Source organism: Marmota monax, unplaced genomic scaffold (assembly GCF_021218885.2).
Source record: "Marmota monax isolate L192 unplaced genomic scaffold, Marmota_monax_Labrador192_F-V1.1 WCK01_AAM20220418_F8-fsc00005, whole genome shotgun sequence".
In the NCBI taxonomy this organism is placed as follows: Eukaryota; Metazoa; Chordata; class Mammalia; order Rodentia; family Sciuridae; genus Marmota; species Marmota monax.
Window position 1 is genome coordinate 18893784 of NW_026692254.1, and position 21384 is coordinate 18915167.

General features: G+C 37.7%; 1 long non-coding RNA gene across 1 annotated transcript in view; it reads left to right on the forward strand.

The window, feature by feature from the left end:
• The window catches only part of LOC124087445 (uncharacterized), a 69024-nt gene that overhangs the window by 25907 nt on the left and 21733 nt on the right, over positions 1-21384 (forward strand). Inside the window, exons 3-4 of the long non-coding RNA XR_009226110.1 lie at positions 13365-13454; positions 18638-18780. This is a non-coding gene — a long non-coding RNA (uncharacterized LOC124087445). The remainder of the gene's footprint in view (positions 1-13364; positions 13455-18637; positions 18781-21384) is intronic.

Sequence of the window (21384 nt, forward strand, 5' to 3'; positions counted from 1 at the left end):
CTGTAAACCCCGTTTTCCCCATCTGTATCTTGAAGTTGACAAATACTTCTTCATAGTGATGTTGTGAGGACAACATGAGAAACATGAGAAAGCGTGGAAGCACTTAGCATAACATACACGCTCCAACAAATGACACATGGTACTTAGTACACACTCAATAAAAGCTTCCTTGTTTTTTTTCTTCTTCACCATTAACTAATGAGCTCATGCTCATTCAAACCTATGTATGTGAAGAAAAACACTGCTCTTAAAAGCAACTCAATTAAATATTATCTCATGAATAAGAGATGACCATACATTTAACAAAATGCATTTAAAGCTACACTCATCCTTTGATTTTTGGTACAGAACAAATAGGAATGATACAATTCTAAAGGAAAGAGTAAGCAAGGAACCACATTAGATATTCAATCAGGTCTGATTAATGGCTACTTCCAGTGGCAATTTTAGCTGAGCTTAAATTCCTGCCTTTCTAACTGTTGTGGGAAGTGGTTTTGGTGTCCATGAAGAAACCGAATGCAGGACTGGGGTAGCCCAGTGCTGCAGCACTTCCCCTAGCATATGTGAGGCCTTGGGTTCCATCCCCCAAAACAAAAGAAAAAATAAAGTTGAATGCATAATTAATTCAAAATTTCCATAGATTTTTTTCTCTCAGTTTGGGAAAGACCAAAAGTTAGGTGCAATTCTTTTAATGCTATGAAACTAGTAGGTTTCATGATAATGAATTTATATATACATAATTATCTTACTTAATAAATTTAGACTTGTAATTTCATTTTTTTTCATCAGTTCACAATGTAAGGACCCCAGTTTGGAGTTGGATTAATCACGTATTAAAAAAAATTGCATTGCTCCAAAAGACTTTCACTCGTTTTAAGAAAGGTAGTCTAGGTCACATTCAAAAACTAATGTGTTCTTGCGTATGAAAGTGTAATAGGTTAATTTGAAAGGTATGAATAATTCAACACACAATCATGTGTTTTTTTATACGTATTTTTCCCACATGAAAATGTTGCTTTATCATTGTTAGTAAATTCCCATTGGTACTATATATCAGTTACATATTTGGAGCAAGGTTTGGAGATCCAACGTTTTTTTTTTTTTTTTTTTTTTGGAGAAAGAACTAAAGTTTAAAAAAATTGAAAGAGCACGTGCAGTTTTTGTGTGTGGACTATTTTCAGGTCACAAAGTAATCTTCCTTGGTTTGCAGTTGCAGTTAGAAAATGCTGGAAGTAAAAATGACAACAAAAAATCAAACTGAATTTGTACAAAATGCAGGGGCTTTGAAGATTGTGTCTGAGCATTTGGTGATGGCAGTGTAACCACTTCTATATGTATAAGGAAATAATTAAAAAAAAAGACTAAGGCTTACTCTAAACACAACTTTAGGTGGTAAATCAAGCTCTGAATGGAAAATAAAATTGCTGTATATACATCAAATTATATGCACATCCATGTAACTCTCATACATGTATCCAGGTATAAGAGTTTGCACATGATGAGCTCTCTAAGTTCTTTTTGTTTCATCAAAGATAATATAAAAATAGAAAAACTCAAATCTGCCTTCTGCCTTCCAATCTCATGTCTTTCTGTGTAGGCTTGGCCTCTCATGTTCTGCTAAATTTGTGGTCAGTGAATCTTGTCTGATCTAACAGAAATTCTTTTTAAAAAACAAGGTACCCCCTTGCCCAGCCACATTTTGCCTCAATTTTACTTATCCCTCCAGCCTCCCATGCCTGTCAAATCATAGCATCGCCTCAGCTGCATCGAATTGATTTAGGACACTAAACATTTCCTCAAAAATTAAATTCCCCATGAAAACTTAGCAGGACCAATAATGGCATCAAAAAAGAGTTATGGGAAAAGTGCCAGAAGTTGAGCTAAAATGAAGGCCGATTCCTTTATATCAGGGAGGAGGGGAAAAGGGTCAGAGAAGTGAAAGGAAAAGCAGGGCAGGAGGAGAGGCATGAAGGAGAGGAGGGACCGAAATTAGAACAAGAGGCTATGTTTATTAATAACCTTACTGACCCACAGGACCCTGACACAAAATACATTAAGGATTCTTGGGACATTCTGGTCTGTCACTCATACGAGGAGCAAATAAAATGCAGTTGGAAGCTGCAAACTTTCTGAGAACAGATTAAAAAAAAAAAAAAGGAGGGGGGAGAGAGCCAGAATAAGGTGAAGGTTTAGACTTACAAGCTTAAGAGGTCGGGTGGCCTGGGCTCTCCTTTCGTCCCCTGCATCATCCTCTCTCGGCAGTTTATCTTCCATTGACACACTTTTATCAAACTAGGATTTAAAGAGCACAAGAAAAAAAAATATATTTTATTGTTGTGAAAAGGATATATGTCCATGGCAGAACATTTGGCAATTATGGAAAAAACACCATGAAGTGAATAGAAATTGCCTCTGAGCCTTACCAGCAGGGTGTCATCACTGCTCATACTTTTAAATACATTTTAAAATCTCTACTTTTTTTTTAAGACCGTTATTTTATTTATTTATCTCTTGATGTGGTGCTGGGGATCGAACCTAGTGCCTCATGCATGTTAGGCAGGTGCTCTAGCACTGAGCCACAACCCCAGCCCTCCTGGACTTCTTCTTTTTTTTTTTTTTAACATGAATATATTTGTTTGTTTGAAAAACAGGAGAGGGGCCCTGATGGATGGGCTGCTGTGTAGTAAACTGCTTTTTCCATTTGACAAGACAGAATGGATGTCTCAAAACGGATTCTCAAAACTAATCCAAATCATGATTTTTATGTCACCAGTGACTCATTTGACCTCTCGTTAGATAGTTAGGTCTTTTGTAGCTTTTATAAAATCTTTGTGTGTATTTTCATTTTCTCTGTCTAAATTACTATAAGTGAAAATCCTGCCTTATTAATTCATTTATCTATTTGTTACTTATTTATCTATTTATTATTTATTTATTTTTGGCTATGTTTTGTAGGGTTGCCCTCCAAAGAAGTATTTGTGCCATTTGCACTGAATGAGAATGCTGATTTCAGGAAATATTAGTTCTTCCCCAAATAAGGAAAAAACCCTTATTTTTGGCCTACGGACTGTGATTTTTATTTATTTTTGGTTGTTTGTGATGCTCCCTTTCTTCCTGTTTCCTGACTATTGGTCTTGTTTTGTGTCCTTGCTATTACTTTTTGGTTTTCAATCTTTTTTTAGTTATATATGGACACAATATCTTTATTCTTTTTATTTTTTTAATGTGGTGCTGAGGATCAAACCCAGTGCCTCAGATGTGCCAGGCAAGTGCTCTGCCACTGAGCTACAACTCTAGCCCTTGCTTTTACTTTTATTTGCTTAAGTTTGCCTCCTAGTTCTATGGGGTATTAGCTGATTTTCCATTAAATTATAAGTTTTCTTTATCTTAAGTTTATTAACCCTTTCACCAGGATGTACTGCAAATATTTTCTATTTTGTCATTTGGTTTTTAGTTGTTAATTCATTAACATATGTTTGTGCATTTAATTGAAAAATGTTTTTTTTTCTTTCTACCTTTGCTTTTATGTTTAAAAAGGCTTCGTATATTCCTGCATGAGATCAATATTATTAATCTATATTTTCTACCAGTGTTTTTGTGGATCCTTTTATTTTTAAAAACATCTAAATCTCTCATTTCTTTGAGAATTCTTTTTAGTCCATGTGGTAAGAATATATTTAATGAAATTCCTTTTTATTATATATTATATGTTATTGGACCCTTTTCAAATTTTTATGTTTTATTTCATTTTTTTGTCTTCATCTCTTTTCTCCAAGTTTTTCTTCTTACCTATAATTTAAGAAAATGTTTTTTTAATCAGTAATGAAAGTTTTTCCTCATTCAAATTAGTTTTCTGGATTATGTGTTCCTGCTTGGTATGCTTTAAGAAGTCATCAAATTCCAAACTATTTCTTAATGGGTGGGGATTTGAGTTCTTTTAGTATTGGGTTTTCTCATGTAGAAATAAATGATGGCTTCTTATTTAACTTTTCATATGATCTTCTGAAAAGGTAGAGTTTCTTTAGGTAGTTTCTCACTATAGTCTCAATTTTATTCAGTGCTTTTGTGCATGAAATTTTCCTGGTATATTTTATGACACTTTGCTGGGAAGTCAATTTATTTATACATTTTTGTTTTCTATTTGCCATTTGACTGATTTTCTATTCAAATGATTTGGCCAATTTGGTTATTATTTTCATTTATAAATATATATATGTATATTTTTCCAGTGGTAGGGATTAAACCCAGGGCTTTGCTCATGCTAGGCAACTGCTCTGCCACTGAGCAATTTGATTCTCTTTGAGTTATCTAGGCAGATGAGATTATCATCTACAAATAATGATCTCTCTATCCCCTTGCCAAAATTATATAATTTTTAAAAGTTTTTTTTCTTGTCTTATTGCAAAAGATGAGACCCTCCAAGTCACTTAAAGGTATTCATCATTAGGAATGCTTCCTATATTTTGATATTAAGTGTGAATATCTGAATATGTGTAATTTTGCTGAGCTCTGACTTTCATACATGTTTCTAGATTCAGCTTTCAGCCTCTTTTCCTGAATTATTATCATTATTTTTTTGTTTGTCTACCCCACCCTTCTGCTAAGTCCTAAATAAGTCTTACTGTTCCTTTACTCAAGAGTGTTCACTCTGTGCACAGACATCTCCTGCTTGTATCTATTGATTCTTCTTTGGAACTCTAAACACCCATTGTTTACTTACTGATAGTACAACTCTCCTTTAATTCTCAGACTAACATGATAAAAACCTGAACTGCTCTTGTTTTATTTTAGTAAATCATGTGAAACTTAACAGGATATTTTCTGCCAACTTAAAAGTTAATGTCTTGCCTGAGATTTTTTATTTTCCCATTTTAAGAAAATGCTAAAGTATTTTCTCACATAGAAATTATCATTTCATTTGAATTTGCTGACTTTTTGCCAATGAGAAGTAAAAATATCTTGGGATTTTGCATATGCCATGCAAAAAGGATTGGTTCCTTGGGTTAAAACAATATGTGAAAAGAGACCTAGGGGAACAAACAGCAAGAGTTAGCAATAGTGCTGAGGTTGTGTAAAGGATGTAGATTGGTGAGCGCTTTTGGGGTAGGCCAGACCTAATAAGGGTGGATCCTTGGAGATGTCATTTTATCACCCTGACCCTCCAAGTCTTCTGTAAATTGTGAGATAATGCAAAAATTAGTGACAACTTCCAAAAACATTTTAATTAGACTTATCACTTTAAAGAAGGCACCTGGTGGGTTCTTCCTATGGGACACTATTGGGTCTGTTTGGTTTGAAGATAGTGGTATGTGTCATGTTTTAGATAACAAATAAAAAGCAAAGAGGATTTCTATCATGACTTTCTATATAGAACTAATCCCAAGCATGCTCAAAAATTTGCAGATTTAGTCAACAGCATGGGCTGTACTGGGGGTGTGGTCAAAGGGCTCCCTAACTTCTGCCCAGGAGTGGGAACTCTGTCTTCTTTTCTATCCTCTTGTGTGGCCTTGTTCTTGACTGCTCAGATTCCTTGTACCCTACTTCCTATCCCATGATAATGGAACATTCCATGTGAAAGTTGAGATTCTGTCTTTCTCTGAGGGAGACATCTGATAATGTAATAAATTGAATTGTTGTAGCCATGTGCCTACATTTAAGAAAATCCCAGTACTCCTTAGCTTTTCCAACTTGTTCACCTAGGAAGCACTCCTATTATCACCAAACTTCAGTGTGAAGGTGTCAGAATAAGAATTTTCTTGTATCAATCCCAAAAATAGACATTTGTATTTTTTTAATATGGTGGGAGGTATCTGTATTATTATTGTTTAAAATCAATTATCCTTTACTTCATATTTTTCCCTGTTGTTTATTTTATCTGTCCTACTTTCCCAGAGGGACAGAATTAAAGCCCCCATTTGGTTTTTATTAGCATAATCAGTTAATAGCTGTTCTATAATGCTTTACTTATTGTGTTAATTTTCTGTAGTTATGTCCAGAGGCAGCTTCCTGAAAGACCACATTAAAAAAAAAAAAAAAAAAAGACCTAACTTACTTCTTTAATGGATCCAGTTACCATTTATACTTAAGCTAAGATTTTTGAATGCAATTGATCTATAAAGTCATTGAAAATATATAGGAACTATAGCTAGTATTTTAAAATATATCTGTGGTGAGTCTAAACATTTCATTAGCATCATGTACAAATGCAAATCCTAGTGTCTCTGGTGACTTCGGTTTATCCCACAAGTTCTTTGGATTTGCCCTGAGTATGTCAGAGATGTTAGTATGTGCTATTACTATGTATTCTATCCTAATTATTTCAGTTCTTCTATATGTCTAAATTCTGATACCTGGGGACCATTGTCCATCATGTTGAGGAGTTTAATGGGAATGTATCCTATGTAGACATTGGTATTCAAAAGACTAGTTCTCAAATTAAAATGTAACTTCCAAACAGACCATAGTGACAAAATAACTTACCTAAAGGATAACAAAGGGGATATTTGTGATAAATGTGATAGATTGGACCAAAAAGTTAGGTTGCATTCTGAATTACATAAATGTACTGGACTGAAAAGAACTTGACTCTGAGGTCTACATCATGGGTTTTAGACCTTCCTCTAACATGAACTGACTCTCTGGGCCTCTGTTTCCTCTTCCGTGAAATGAGGAATTGGGATGAAAGTTGTAAAGTTCTTCTAAGCCTTTGTTCTCTCTGAGATGTTCGTTCTGTGCTTGCTTTGTGCAGTGACTAACGGAGGGAGGAGTATTAGTAGGCATTGGATGAGGATTAGAATGGGTCTCATTCATTGAGTCTCTGGAGATGAGCATGGCACTTAATGCCAAGTAGGGGCCTGTCAACACTTTATACAGGTTGAGCATACCTTATCTGAAATATTTAAGATGAAATTGTTTTAGATTTCAGATTTTCTAATATTTGCATATACATAATGAAATGTCTTGGGAATGGGACCCAAATCTAAACAAGAAATTTATTTGTTTCATATACGCTTCACGCACATAGCCTGTAGGTAATCTTAGGCAATATTTTTAGTGCATCTGCATTTAACTGTAACTTATCACATGTGGTCAGGTGTAGAATTTTCCCTTTATTGCATCATGTCATTGGTCAAAAAATTTGGGGATTTGGGAGCAATTCAGATTTGAGATTTTCAGATCAGGCATCCTAACCTGCAATAAATTGGTATTGATGAAGAAGCACAAGTAAAATTCCAGTTTGAGAACTATTATTCATAACAGCAATGAGAAAAAGTAGAGCACTAGATCACAAATTGTAGGGGCCACCTGTGGGACCCTGGGAAAATCATTGTACTTCTCTCAATTTCTTTTTCTTCCTTCATCACTGAATGGTCTGGGGAAGACTACCCAAGAGGCTCCTTACTAAGAAAAGTCAATGACCCTATAAGGATTTCCAGCCATGTAAAGCAGATAAGAAAGTTCAGATGTTCTACCACCTCTACTGCCCAGGGCAGGGAGAGCAAGTTATCTATGATTTAATGCTCACTGGGAAGAATTTCACAAGGTTGTATGGGGATGTGCTGAAAAGAGAAGAAGGACAGGGCAGCTGTATGCTAAAGTTTTGCTGGGAATTTTATGCAGAGAAGGAAATGAGGTCTCCTGAATTGCCAGTTATTAAGGTACAAAAGGGATCAAATGCTGTGTTTGAATCAGTTCAATACCGAGCTCTAAGGTGCACAACCTGCTCTGGCTCTTTCTATATCCTGCCCATAGTGGTGATGTTTGACATCTTTCCCTTCAGGCAATGCCATCAGAGGAGGTAATGGATGGTAACAGCATATTTGAGATGGAAAGAGAAAGAGTTCACATACTATTCAATGGAAATACTTTAAAGGCATTTCAAGGAGGAATCTGAGAAATAATTACAAAGTTTGAAAAGAAAGCCTTTAAACTTTGATCTGACTTTTTTATGTAAAGCAATTCGGAACATAATTTTTGAAGTGCTAAGCCACAAATTCAATGTCTGGACCTGACTGCTTTCATTTGTGTCTTGGGGCTTCTACTCCTCCAAAAACAAACGTTTAAGAATTTAAGATTATTTTTCCACAGAAATTAATGCATATAGCATTAGTTGGTCAGCTCCCATTAAAATTACAGCAGCATAGAATAGCTGAGATTAAGGGCTAGATTTAAATCATTCAAGGGCCCAGTTAATATCAGTGCCTAATTAAGAAATCTGTAACATTGGTAGAGAAAAACTCTATCAAGGTGTGATAGGAATTTTTCCTTTCATTTGCTATTGGGGATTTTAATGGGAATGTATCCTACATGGACTTTGATAGTCACAGGACTAGTTCTCAAATTAAAATGGAGTTTCAAATCTGAGCATGGGGACAAACTAATTTATCTGAAAGGTAATAAAGGAAGTTCTTACCTAAAAATAAATGTCATAGAGTGCCTTAATTTTAGATTACATTTCTCCTTAATCTTTTAAACCTGAAATTCTTTGTGGTTCATATGTATGAGCCTTGCTCCTTGAATGTAGATGATGGGCATTATTCCTTCTTTTGCATGTGCAGTGCCTAGGTTCCCATTAAATGTTTATGAAATAGCAGAATATAAATATTTTGTTAGTTTTTAAGAGTTATTGCTGAGCACGGTGCTCTGTCATGGCACATTTTCTCTCCAATAAGTAGATGGGTGGGTTGCTTGTGTACCAACTAAGAAGCACTGCAAAGGCAGGTTATAAACTGAATTTAGTCATGCTTGTCCATCCATTAAAAATTGAGAAACTTCATCTTCAGTTTAAATTTCTGGATTCCTTTGAAATTTCTGAAGTTGTGGCACAGTTTGGTTCATAGATCCCCACAATAGCAATTGGCTAAGGCCCAGGAGTTGCTATTCCCATTAAACAGGGCTCCTTTTCTGCTAGTCACCATTAATAAAATGTGATTGGTTCCATGTTGGGTTGCATGTGGAAGCAGATAAATGCACTGAATCCCCTGCATAAGATTCTAGGCTGACTTCGCTTTTTTATTTTCTAAACTGGCCTGTGGAATAGGCCCTGCTTTAGTTTGCACCTGGAGCATCCCACAAAGGTTCACTTGTTAAAGGCTTTATTGTCAACTTGTGGTGCTATTGAAAGGTGCTGGAACCTTTAAGGGGTGGGGCCTCGTGGAAGGAAGTTAGGTCACTGGTGGCATGTCTCAAAGGTGATATTGGGACCCCAGTCCTTTCTTTATCTTTCTTTTGCTTTCCAGGCACCATGAGGTGAACAATCCCCCTTCACTTGTTGAAACCATGATGTATGATGCTGCCATGTGGCCCAAAGCAACAGGGCCAAGTGACCATGTTCCAAAACCTTTGAAACTACCAGCCAAAATAAATCTTTCCTCCTTAAAAGCTGATTTTCTTAGCTATTTTGTGATACCAATGGAAAACTGAGTAACATAGGCCCTCAAGATTGGGTTACAGCATTTGGTATGCATTTCTATTGCTGTTGGACTTGAATGAGTTAAAGATCTAAGGGTGAGCTTAATTGTTTTTTCCCAGCCCCACACACAAAAAAAGAAGGCAAGACTGTAAGTACTGGACTTGGAGCGAAGCTAGTGTGCATATTCCTAGTACTTCAATGTGGCTCCAGTGGGAATTGAGCAGGATCCAAGCACTAAATAACCCTAATGATATCGGGTAGGAGCTCATCAGGGAGCTGTTCAAGAGTTTGTCAGAGCATATTAAAATACAATACATTCACATAATCAAAAAAGGTACATCAGTCCATCTGTCTATACATTCCTTTTGATATTAACTTTATCCAGGGACTTTTCAAAATTACATCATCTACCCATACCCTCTTCTTTAGTGTATAAAAATGTGGACAGAATGAAAAGAAAATCAGAATAATGTACATTGGTGTAAGTCCTGTAATTGAAATCATTATTGCTTAAGACACCGTTGCTTTAATCAGCTCTATCATAAATCAATGCTTTGCACTAGTGAAGGTTTAAAATAAAGTGCTGTTAAACAAATTGGGCCTCTTAAAAGGCATGATGCAATTGGAAAGACACTGAAAATGAATAAAAAAGTGCTTTCTGAATTGATACGCTGGTTCTAGCATTTTATCTTCCACTTAATTTAAAAAAATATATTACCTGGTCCTTTCTTAGAAATTACATATTGGAGGTCTATAATGGCCAAGACTTTAACCCATTAAAAAAATTTACTCCCAGGAACAGTTAATATTTGACATTTAATTGCTTTTTCTTGTTGGAGGAAAAAAAAATATGTTTCTTTCCTTCCTTTCTCGATTGACTTTCCAAAAATCACCTTCTGAGCTATAAAGATGGAAAAGAGTAATTGATTTCAAAAACTCAAGTGCATTTATGTGGGTATGCATACACATGTGTGTGTATGTAAATAATATCTCCAAAGTAGCAGGAGCTGGTTCTTCCCTCCCAACAACTCTGCAAGGCAAGGTGTTATGACTGCTGTTTGATAGCTATGGTGACAGAGGTCTAGAGAGGCTACAGAGAAATTCAGACATGAGAGTCTTTATTCCATTACCACTTTGCTGGCTTCTGGGTGTACTTCACACCCTGGCATAGAGATGTTTATGGAGCCATGACAGAATGCCATCTCAATGGTTCCTATCTATCTATCTTCAGGCAGCTAATTTTTTTCAGCTTATAATGGGATTTATCTTATAATATAATCCCATCTACAAATGTTGATGGGCAACTATGATTTGAGCTTTAATGTGAGTCCTCTATTTAATGGAGCTAGGAGAAGCCCTGGAACCACTTTATATCTATAATATTGACTTAAAAGAGATTTATCATTGTAGTTTTGTCTGGATGACCCAAGGAGGTTAGTCCTCTTACCTTTGGAGCAATGCCTATACGGACTTCAAACAAATTTTCTGGCCCCTCCTCATGACTTGTTTTAAGACATAGAGGAGATCAGTTGGAAATTGGTGTGGAAACAATGAGGAAAACCATTTGTTTGGTTTCCTGAAGTTAGAAAATTTCCATTTCAACATCATTGGCCTCTCCCCTTTCTGGTGCAGCAAATTCACTACCAAAGGTCAAAGGGTTCTCTTGCATTCTTTTATTTTTTTCTCTTCCCACAAAACCAGGTAGTATTTAGTCTCTTGAAAAGCTGCACAAACCAACTGTTCCTCTACAGATTATCCCTTTCAGAGCTCAGGTGATATGCCTCATTGGGTTACACCTCCTGTGACTTGTGGTCAGATGGGGCTGTGTCATTCTGCATTATTCTATCTTGCAGGAAAATATTTACATGTTGGCTCCACCAGGTCCCATTTCCCCTGGGAATGATTTTGCATGCACCATCTTCACACTGGTGGTTGAAGTTGAATCACTTGCCTTCATGGGACCAATGGGCATCTGGCAGAAAACCAGAAAGTCAATCTCCCCCTCACTCAGCTGGAAAACAAGTTTACAACTGTAGGATAACATGTTTCTGAGATATGGAGTGCAAATACTCTGAGAAGGCTCTTGGAAGGAAACTGAATAGGGAATGGAAATTTGCACTATTCACAACCCCCCCTCCCCCACCGCCATTATAGAAACAGAAAAGCTTAAGTATGCCTTTTAAACATATTTTCCCTTCCTTTTTTCTTTGTCTTGTCTATTTCGTAAAATTATAATTAAAATGAATAATAATTCTCATTTTTCACAAGGAGTGGTGAAATGGACACTCTTATACTTCTGTGATAGGGTATACTGGGAAAATTCTTTTGGAAACTCATTCATAGTGTTTATCAGGAGAGTCATGAAACATTCATGAGAACAATTATGGCTTAGATGTGAGGTGTCCCCATGAAGCTTATGCATAAGACTATGCAAGAAAGTTTAGAAATGAAATGAATGAGTTATAACAGCTTTAACCTAATTGGTGCATGAATCCACTGATAAGGATTAACAGGGCAGTAACTGTAGGCAGGTGGGGAGTAGCTGGAGGAAGTGGGTCAGTGAACATGTGGCTTTGGGTTTACATTTTGTCCCTGGTAAGCAGAGCTTTCTCTGCTTCCTGGTGCCATATGCCTATCTTTTTTTTTTTTTTCCTCCACTGTACTTTTCTGCCATGATGTTCTGCATAATACTGGGCCCTGAGCTATGAAGTTAGCTATCTATGGACTGAAACCTCTGAAACCACGAGCACCAAATAAACTTTTTCTTCTCAAATTGTTCTTGTTAGGTGTTTTGGTCACAGTGACAAAAAAGCTGACTAAAACAAGAATGATGTAATAATAAGGAAACAGGAAATGCACGGCGAATGCTTAAACATATATATCAAAATGTGCATCATCATCATAATAGAAAACATTTATGTTCTTAACATGTGACAGGCTCTGAGCCAAATGCTTTTAGGCATTGTCTTTAGGTTTAATCTGTACATGGGTTTTGTGTTGTAGGTATTATTATACTTCTATTTTACAAATGACAAAAGAGAGATGTAGGGGGGTTAATTGGTTTACCTGAAGTCACCTTGCTAGTGTGAAACTTCAACCTCATCCCAACTATAGGGTTTTCACTTTTAAAATAACTTGGAATTCCTTATTCTATGTGGTTAATTTTAAGGGAAAAAACATTAATAACAAAAATGTAAGCTATATTCTATAAAAACCACATGAAAAGTAAACAGGAAATCTTAGACCACAAGGAAATAGCTTAATTTGTAAAAGCTCGTCTGTAACCAGTTAATAAAATGATTTGTTGCTATCTGAAGCAAATTAAATGTTTCAGGTCTTTCCTCTGGATGAGAGTCATATACTATAGGAATGGTTGTTAGCTAAGAGAATCTAATTGTTATTCTGCCAATTTAAAAAAGGTCCAAAGAACAAATCTTGCATGTAGGTCCAAATGACTTTGAAAGGATTTCATTCAGATTCATTTGGGAATTTCCTTTTGGAATGGGACCTAGACCAAGATTTCTTAGCTTATTTTGTATGAGAATGTATCTGAAAATATTAATAGAATCTGTGGGTTTTTTTTCCTGTTCAGAAAAACCTCTATATTAACACATCTTGATGGATATATGTTGACTTTCATTCAAGGATCTTAGAATTTTTTTAGATTGGTGGCTGGCTTGAGGGATTAAATTAAAATTTCCCTTTCTGTCTTGGCTTGCAGACTGTTTTTCATAATACAGTTTGGTGGATGTTCTTTTTCTAATAAGTCAAGCATGCACACTTTCTTCAGAATATTGTCAATACTTGGACGACTAAAGATTATAAATTAAGTGACTATAATGAATAATTTAGTTTCAACATTTTCATTAATATGATATAATGTTATTATAGAACTTGTGTCCAGATACTTGGCTAAAAACTGCCTCTTTTTTTTTTTTGTTATCCTATTTAGGGTTAAAAAAATGTATGGCATACATTACCAAGAATCAAAGATTGTGCCTGGCAGCATAATTGACTTTGTGACAGAGAGAAGCTGAGCAAGGTGAGTAGACAGAATTATGAATAGCAGTTTTTCTTAGCACAGCTGTAGAGATATATATTTTGATAAACACATATGTATTAAGTGGATATGCATAAGGCAAAGAGTTAGATGGACTCAGAAAATGGGTGGGTTTTTGCTTTTGCATTATATGCAGTGCTCAGAGAGCCTTCAAGTACCGTTGGCTGTGCTACTAATAAGACTATAGCCAGGGCATGCTTTCATTCCATGAAATATTTTCATCAACTAGAAGAGGGAAATTATTTTTACCCTTTCTGAAATCGAAAATTTCTCAGGTTCTGTTCAGGATTGTTCAAGAAGGAGTCAGAAATATCATGTTTAGAGGTCACTGAGCCATCTACCCTAGGAACTTCCCCTCGGCAGTGGTCTCTCTCTATGTTACAGAAGACAGCAAAAATATAAGTCATCATACATCTGACCAATTATACAATGCTGTATCAACAGGGGGAAATTCCTTCCTCACTTCAGCTGGTGAACAGTTATGCCCTGGAGCTCAGGACGGACATGCCTTGTAACTTTTTAACCTAGTTAGTGTAACTGCCAATATTATTCCTATTCATATAAATGTCTAATCCTTTTTTGAATCTTGCTAGACTATTTGCCTCAATAATATCCCGCGGCAGTGAATTCCACAGGTAGATTATACGCTGCTTTAAAAAGTATTTCCTTTTATTCATTTTAAATTTCTTGCCTTTTAACGTCACAAAATGGCCCTTGCTCTTGCATTAAGTGGCAGGGGATAAAAGCATGTCAAATTAAGCTTTAATTCTCCCAAGCACTCTCTTTGCTATTATTAAAACCTTATCTTCTATATATACTTTCTATTTTAGCAACTGTAATCTTGATTAAATGAGATGATTTAAGTTAGTGGTTTTCCACTACTTTGGACACATCATGGGTGCCAGAAAAGAACCCTTATTAATATTCAATGTCATTTATTGGGCAAATATTTACTGTGCACCTACTTTTGAAGGAAGTGTTTTAATTTTGGAGAGATGGCCTTGAGTAAGACTTATTTAGAAGGACCTAATTTTCTAGAGAAGGAGACACACAGTAAAATACTGAATAAGTATTTGGAATGCCTGGTTTGGGATGATATTAAGTACAATCAGCCCTCCATATCCATGGATTCTGCATTCTCAGCCTCAGCCAGAATTTATTTCTTGTCATTATTATCTAAATAATACAATGTAATAACTATTTACGTAGCATTTACATCGTATTGGTTTTTCTATAGAGGTTTATAGCTCAGATGCAAATTATAGACCATTTTACATAAGGGACTTGAGCATGCTCAAATTTTGATTTCCATGGGGTTTCTGGAACCAACCCCACATGGACACTAAAGGAAAACTATATTGTGGGAAAAATTTAAAAGTTCCTGGGAAAGGATGTCAGGGGCCACATTAGTTTACACCGTCAGAGGTTGACTTTCTGAAAAAGGGATAGTTGAGACTGGCCACCAGTGAGTCATTTATGTGAAATATCCATGAAGGTGAGCTCCAGGTTCCAGGGCAATGCCCAGTAGTTGAGGTTCAATCATTTGTTGAGGCCTGGGTGAGTCAAGTTTGAGAAGGAAAATCTTAGTTTCAGAAACTATCCAGTCAGTGCTCAACCAATCCAGGAGGAGTGTACCTTGTACTGCTGTTTTAACTCCAAAGATTATCAGAGTAGAAAAAGCAAGGGATATAGTTAGTAAGCCTCTTGTTTTAAGATCCAATCATGTTCCCTGGGAACCAGCTGTTTGACCTTGGGTCAATCACCTAATTGCTCTCATGCAAAGTATTCTTTACAAAAATGGGCATATAACTTCTTTTCCTCATGGGGATTGGAGGAGTGGAGGTAAGATTATGTGGAAGCTCTTTATAAGCTGCAAAGGGTGTGAAGATATTGGTTCTTTTTGCAGGATTCGGGTTTTGCCAGCACTCTGTACTTGGGTCTCTCATTCTTTTTTTCCTTCCATCCTTGTTTTCCGAGTACCCTGACACATCCCTTGCCTCTGCTCAAAGTCCACCAGTGGCATCCATGGTACTTAGCTTTCTCTCCCAGAGGTGGGTTAAACAGGGTAGATTTTCCTAAGGGCTTTAAAAATGGAATCAGATGGAGAAGTCACTTGTTGATACTGTGGGATGGATATGGATTTAAAATAATGATTCCTTTTTGTTTTTGCTTTTGTGTGTTCTTATTTATTGCTCTGTCTTCTGGGGCCCAGTCAACAAAACTTCTCTGTACGAAGACAGAGTCCCTGCCTGAAGTTTGAAGAGAGTCTTCCCCAAATCAACACTGGTTGACATGATCTCATTCCCTGTGTTCAACTTCCCTCTCTGCTCCAGAATGGTGGATACACACCATTTCTCACATTGCCTCTTGAAGTTATTCTTTTTAATTGCCCCTTTCTTTCTTTTTTTTTTTTTTTCCTGTTTAGCCAATTTAAAATAGAGGCATGTGCAGCTCTGCATAATAATGTGTTATAAAGGCATTTTAAGGAATAAATTATTAGGATTGTTTACATGCATGGTTCAAATTTACTGGCAAATTGCTTAGGACTCGGTTTTATGATGTAGCTGCCAGTTAGGCTCCTTCTGAATAAGACTCTGAAATAGGAGAAGTCGCCCTTTGCTGTCCCTCACCGGCACTTCCTCTGCCTTGTTCCTGCCCTTTCAACACCTCCCTCCTCTTCCACCCGCAAATAACTCTGTGGAGCTGTCAGGCTTTTTGCACCTTAATGTGAAGACACTTTGTGGGTCCTCCCCAGACCTGCCCCCAACAAAGGTGAGGTGTGCAAAGGAATAAATCTTCAATGGTATAATTTTAGATGCTGTGGCAACTGGGAAGGGCAGCTATTTTTGGCTGTTGGGCTTTCTCCTTGACCTGAGATGATACCGCTTTGCCTGCTGCAGCGTGGCCAGCCAACCCTGCTTGTGGTCCTTTTAGTGACATGTCTGCCGTTCCTGGGAGTGGCTTCTTTCTTTCCTCACTGAGCATTTCTCTGCTCATTTGGAGTTCTGTGTCTTTGTGCAAGGGCATGCATCTATTGACATGTACCCATGTTGGCTTGTCACAGGCTGATACTCCAAGGTGGTGGTCCAACATCTCTGGATGCAAAGTCAGAGGGAACTGACTCCCTTCCACATAGGAGGTGGAGAAAAATTGCTGGTCCAGTTTCTGTGTATCCCTCAGCCTCCATGCTTTATCAGCTGCTCAGGGACGGTTGAGTGAGTCACTGCTTCTCTGAGCCAGGCAGGTCTCCAGGCCACAGTGTCCGAGCCTTCCCACCTAGTCTGCCTCACTGAAAGTTGTGTGCTCACAGCGGCTCTTCTGACCACCCTGCTTGTTCTCTTCCCACTCAAGCTCCTGATGCAGCTGCTGACTGCAGACCCCCTGTACTGCCTGGGGAAGGGAGTCCGACCCTCCTGTAGCAGATGGGCGGAATAGCTACAAGAAGATTTGAAGGGGGCCAAAACTAACAGTGCTTCCAGATGAGGGTGATATTAGAGCCAAGATCATCACTGGGGCAGGGTATCTTGTTCTTAGTTTTACAACCCAAAAAAGTACACAGAAGATTCAAAGATCATTTGGGAAGGAGGAATAAAATCAGGGGAAAAAAACAAAAAACGACAACAGGAAAATGGGACCAGTTTGGAAAAAAAAAAAAAAAAGAATTGAATTTCTTTATTCCCAAAGACAGAAAACAGAGACCTTTTTTTGGTATGGAGAGAGCACTGGATCTCTGAATGGTAGTTCTCTTCTCCATTTCCCCTAGCTAACAAAGGAGAGAATTCTAGATTTGGAGAGAAAAAGGGGCAAAGGATGAGAGCAAGAAAGGGTGGGGGAGAGGGAATGAGAGTATAAGGAGAATCTGACCAAGGAACAGAAAATAAGGGAGGATGTAACAAAAAGGAAGAAAACGATCAAGAAAATGTTGTCTTTCCTTATCTGCTACAGAAATAAATTTAGTAGAAATTTATTTGGAACCAACCATGTCTGGTTCTCTTATCTTTCTGCAGTGCAGATCAGCCTAAAATTTATTAAAATTGCTGAAAACCATAGCAATCAATTTGTACTGATTCAGAGTGTTGACTGGGATCAGCTGGGTGGCTCTCAGGCAGTCTATGGGGTCTGATGGTGGCTGAGACTGGAGCCATCTCTAAGGCTTCCTCCCTCTGTGTCCTGTGGTTGATATTGGTCCTTCCTGTGACCTCAGATGGACAGCTGCATGAAGTCATTGCACGTGGTCTGAGCCTCCTCACAGCATCTCATGCTAGCCCTTCTTACATGGCTGCTCAGGGGTCCAATGATGAGTGTTCCAAGAAAACAAGGTATGAGCTGAATCTTCCTTTCCAGTCATACGTTCTATGGTCCTCCAGTTACTGAAGTATGCTCAGACTCCTAGGTAGGGTACCAGGATGCCTTCTCTGGATTTAAGGAGTGTTAAAGAACCTGTGGATCTGACTTAAAACTGCGAAAATGTCCAATCACAGTGTCAGATGCTTCCAACATCTAACTTCCAGCCGTTTCTGTCTAGTTGGAGCTGTAAAATTCCACCAAAGATCCAGTGGAAAGTATTGAAGTATCCATTTGCCAGGGGAGGGAGGTGATAGAAGAGCGAATACCAAGCAGGGCTCAAGATGAACACTGCATGCTCAGAGATCACAGGCAGAGTGGGTAGGAAGACGGGTGGTCACTTATCACTGGAGAGCACTGAAGGCCAGCAGGATACAGTGACACAGTGGCCAACATCCTCTAACTCTGAAGCGGGGTGTTGCCAGTTTTATTCACTCCTATGTGTTTGTTCTCCATAACTTACCTGCTCATTACCTCTTTCCTTCTGCCTCACCTGGCTCCTACCAACTGTTCTTTCTTTTCACTGAAATATTCTGTTACGGTCTGAAAACTCTTCTGCATCCTTCATACCCCTGGGTCATGACTTTATCCTTTGGGCCATAAAGTCCCATCCCCTTCCCTACTTTTTTGCTGCTCCATTACCATCTTTCAGATCACTGAACTTCTCTCTGCTTTTCTTGTCCATTCCTCAGTTGATTACCTGAAACAGGCCTTTTTATTTTGTTTTCCTCCTTTTTGGCCACTGTCTCCTGCCTTTTAAATCATATCCTGTATTTGACATCTCATGCCTTTCTTCCCTGCTCTGATCTATCTTATTATAGGAGCCTGTTGCCCAGCACAGAATCACAGGACGTCGGATCCAGGTGCACAGAATACCCGGCACCTCCGCCAGAGACACACAGCCGTCTTCCTGGGGTTGTGGAAGGGGGGCAGTTGTGGCTTGCACCGGGCCAAGGATTTTCAGGTGAGATTTGCTGTCCCATTTCTCACCTTGCTTTGGTAAGCATTTCCTACATTCCATCAACACTAAAATTACTTTTCTCTTCATCTGGGCTTTGAATATCCCAATACCACCCACTGTGGAATTCACTTTTTAATCCTCATGTAGGCTGGGTTTCTTTTCTTATCCTAGTACAAAAACGATAGGTATCTACTACTTCTCTTACATAGAGAAGTAAAAGTTAAACAAACATTATAGATAGAAAGATTGTTAATACCTTGATGTGGGGCTTTCTTTCCTCCCTTCCCCAACTACATTTATGCTTTTTATGTTTTTGGTACTGAGACATGAACCCAGCGATGCTTTATCACTGAGCTACATTCTCAGCCCTTTTCATCATTTATTTTGAGATAGGGTCTCATTAATTGCAGAGTGTCTTGCTAAATTGCTGAGGCTGGCCTCTAATTTGTGATCTTCCTGATTCAGACACCTGATTCGCTGGGATTAAGGCAGGCACCACCACACCTGGCTATATTTATGGTCTTTTAGAGACAAAAATATCACCCACTCAGATGGTCAGTACTTTCTTCCAAGCCACTTGCTGCTTTGTAGAACCAGTTTTACAGTTCTCTATTCCCTGGCCCCAGCTAACTGGAATGGAGCTGGACATCTGAATCCCAGTGGACTGATATCTGTTCTGTCCATGAGATTAAATCACATGGCATCTTGGACTACAGTGACTGGTGTGGAACTGGGATGGGATGCTTGCTTCCTTACCTCATATCTGTCTTCAATGGAGCAGTGCCTATGGGACTTTACCAATGACTGTGCAAGATGAACTTTTTGTTTAAATCTGCTTTCCTCACTGAATAATGTACCATAACTTTTTCTATATGTCAAATATTCTCCCAGATTATAATTTTGATGAGTGTCCAATGATTACTGTTGATGTCTTGTTGATGTCTTTATGGGAGAAGTGCAATTAAGGGGTGAAGCTTGAACTCTGTGTTAAATAATACTGGATTCAAATACCTTCTATGGCCCTTGTTTGCTATATGATTTGGACAATTATTTAGATATTTTATGTCTTAGTTTCTTTGTTCATAAAATAGTAAAAAAGAAGGTTGAAGTGTATCATGAATCTTAAACTTCCCAGCACATTATCTGTCACAAAGGTAAGGGTTCAGTAATGCCACCTGGCACTAATAATAATCATAAACCTATTCTTTCTTATTGCTCACATAACACCCCACTATTTCTTTCTTTTTTAAAAAATATTTTTATTAGTTATTGATGGACCTTTATTTATTTATTTGTTTGTACGTGGTGCTGAGAATCGAACCCAGGGCCTCACACGTGCTAGGCAAGCGCTCTACCACTGAGCCCCAGCCCCAGCCCTGACCCCACTATTTTCTGCACAATTTAAACAGAACTTCAGTGAACATCCATACAGTTGAATATTTGTGCATGATTATTCCTTGAGCTAAATGCCTAGAAGTTGAAATAATGAATCAAAGATTATGAACATTAAAAAAGTTTAAAAATTGTTTTGTCATGTTATCTTTGATCTCTTCTAAAATTGTCCACCATTTTACCCTTTACCATCTTCTTCTTGGCTGCAGATTTGAAGACAGTATGTTCCTTTTGTATCCAGGATGTAGTTTGTGCTCATCTTCCAACAAAATTAAAACACTGTCACATCTGACCTTTGAGTGGAGGCTCTTTCAGGTAAATTTAATTAGATCAGTTAGCAATTCACTTACATGCCAGGTGCAGATTTAGTTTATGTATAGGTAAGTCTTATAGATTAGCTTTATATTTTGAGAACTTATTCTTGAATTGAGAGCTTTGGAGCCATTGTAGAAAGAGTACCAAACAGTAGGAAGTCAGATATTGACTAAGACTTATAATAAATATGACATTTTTTCCTCTCTAGAAAATTGAGACATCTGGAATGTAAGCATCATTATTTCTTGACCTTCCAGGAATAACCTTCTGCCTGTGGACCCTAGCTGGCTTCAAGGCTTGGAAAAATATATCAATATGAAGTTTTGTGAGAATTGCCTTTGAGTCACAGTGTTGGGCACTTTAGGAAGAAAAGGATAACCCAACAGAGTCCTTGACCTCAAGGAATGTACTGGGAAAATATATATGTACATAATTATAGAGCAAAGGAAATTTTGCTAGAATGTATGTAGGCACCTGTAAGAAAATTTCAGAGTTAACTACTTCAAGAGCTGAGGCTGTGCATTTAGCCATTTGGTCCTTGATGATTTTGTTTTGTTGGGTCCCAAATTATAGATTTAATTTTTAAAAAGTTTCCAACAATGAACAACTGGCAATTTTTAGGTAAAAATTCAGATTTCTGTCTTACCTTGAAAAAATGGAGGAATTGGCAATAATGAGCCCCCATTCCACCATAGCAATAGTGAAGAAAGGCTGACCTTTAGGCCAATAAGATTTCCTTTTTTTTGCCACAGTCCCTACCACTCCTTACTATCTTGTAATGTACTACTTCCCTCATTTGTGCTATCTGTGTATGCCATGTGATTTATGGTTGTGACTTAGCAGAAGGAGGCCCTTGTTCTTTCACAGGGTATCAGAGAAAGCTCAGAAAAATCTGGTAGA